Genomic DNA, 2287 nt, shown 5'->3' with positions numbered 1-2287 from the left:
GCACTACCTCCCCCACCACCCCCTACAAGGCACCGTCGTGGGCGGAGATTTATTTCCTGACTACAGGATCCCGAGACAAAGCTGCTACCACTGAATTACCTCGTGCCCATAGGTTAATATCCTGTCCAACCTCCATCCGCTGCTATAACTTCAAGTAATCTGGTGGGCATGGAATCTACCAGATTGCTACATATGTTCAGCCTCCTCCTCATTCCCTCCCACACATTATGTGCGTGTCTCCTCACCATCTCCCTCTTTTTCTCCTCAGTAACCCATTCAGCAATCATATGCGGCCAAAGATTTTCTACTGGATTACAATCGGCCCTTTTAGGGAGCCAGTCCAATAGAATAATCTATGGGTGTGCCTCAAACCAACTCTTGACTGCCTGATTTGTATGGATTGGAATGCGGTCTTGCACCATATAGATTGGCTGTGGGTCTGGGATGGAATATTCTCGCACTGGTTGTGGAAAGGATGTCTCTAGAATATTTATATACTGCTATGCATCCATACGTCCCTCAATGTCCGTCAGTTCACCAACACCTCCCCACCACATCCATCCAAGCATGGAGGTTGTCACATGACCGCTTGTCGATGTCTCATGCATGTGTCGTCGATCATATCTTGCATTATGAAATCGCCAACACTGGCGACCGACTACTGCGACAGATGTGAAACATTTCTCATTGATGAAAATGACGGACCTCCAAAAATAGAATCCCACATCCACATACACCGCAGCAAACATTTCCATGCTTTCCTGTTTGCCTCTATTAATGTTTCCATATGCGCTGGGATGAAACATCGTCTCCCAGTCTCCCGTATTTGCCTCCTGGTAATCGGGTGACAATGAACTCCTGTTTCCCTCGTTATGCGCACGGCACTTGAGAGTTGTGCTCGCTCTGTGGTCCTTTGGATCTGTTGATCTGCCGCTGGTGTGGTGACTCGTGGTATTCCTGGTCCGGGCCTGGTGAGCACGTGACCCTCCTCCTCATATCTCCTTATCTAAAGCCTAACTGTATCCCTGGAGATACCAAGAAGGCGGGAAATCTCCTATATCCCCTTCCCTGCTTCGTGATATCCAATTATCCTGGCGCGAACTGTTATACTCATGCCGATTATCTCTCATCCGGGATGGCCTGAAATGATGTTGTGGCTGAACCTCCATAACTGTGATAATAAAGGATAAGGCATTAGTGCATGGGACCTTTAGTATACATTCATTAATGTATTATCAACATATTATAGGGTATGGAGTAACCATCAAAAGGCGGGTGAATTAAGGATGACAGCGAGACAATGCAGTGCTGTGAAACTGTTACTTTACAGCCTTATTGGTCTAACAGTCATTATCAGTGATATAGGCAACATGGTGAGTGTTAAAAAACATGTCCAGTCTCTTATAGCATTACTATATGTAACATACCCACGAAATGTGGCCTTTGGTGGGTAACCCATAATCTATCTATCTATCTATTGCCAGACGCCTCAATCCCGTTTGGGGTGGCCACAAACAAATCGCCTCCAAGTCGCCCTGTCCCCCGCCATTTCACTGCCCTGCTCCCAACTCACACCCCCCTCTCTCATATACCTCTCCACCCCATCCCTCCATCTCATCCTCGGTCTCCCCCTCCCTCTTCCACCCTCCACCTCACTCACATACACTCTCTTCGTCAATCTTTCACCCTCCATCCTCTCCACATGGCCAAACCACCTCAGTGTGTTCCTCACAACGCTTCCTATCACATCCACATCCACACCACAACGCTCCTTTATATCCTCATTCGTCAGCCTGTCTCTCCACGTGACTCCACAGGCTCCTCTTAAATAACTCATTTCCACTGCTCTCACTCTTGACTTGTGTCCTTCCAACAATGTCCAAGCTTCACTTCCGTACGTTAGAGTTGGTATCACAATACTGTCATGTAGTAACTTTTTTACTTCCATGCTCACTTCCCTGTTTCTTATCACTGCTTTTAAGGAACCAGCAACCTTTCTTCCCTGCTGTACCCTTTCAAGCACTTCACCCATAATCCGTCGGCTAATGACTGTCATTGCCCCTGGAAATGCTGTATTTAATAATGCCGATCTTAAGGCTTTATGACTGTGAATACGTATATAATTGACTGAATAGGCCACTGAGAAGGCCTTGCTAGGCTAGTAAGACCTTGTAGTACGAGGAAGATGGAAACAGAAAGGAGGAACAGCAAGCACGGAGGAAAATGAAGGCAAAGAGGGACAGCGGAAGAAAGGACAGGGATTGGCTCGGGTCCGAAGGGTCGTCAA

General features: G+C 47.2%; 1 pseudogene; it reads right to left on the bottom strand.

Moving 5' to 3' along the window:
* Nucleotides 1–577: 577 nt before the first annotated feature.
* Nucleotides 578–1169, bottom strand: LOC145399033 (uncharacterized; annotated as a pseudogene).
* Nucleotides 1170–2287: the final 1118 nt, after the last annotated feature.

Source organism: Coenobita brevimanus, chromosome 47 (assembly GCF_032717465.1).
Source record: "Coenobita brevimanus isolate Jiangsu-jjx chromosome 47, ASM3271746v2, whole genome shotgun sequence".
In the NCBI taxonomy this organism is placed as follows: domain Eukaryota; kingdom Metazoa; phylum Arthropoda; class Malacostraca; order Decapoda; family Coenobitidae; genus Coenobita; species Coenobita brevimanus.
This window is presented reverse-complemented; position numbering and strand designations above follow the sequence as displayed.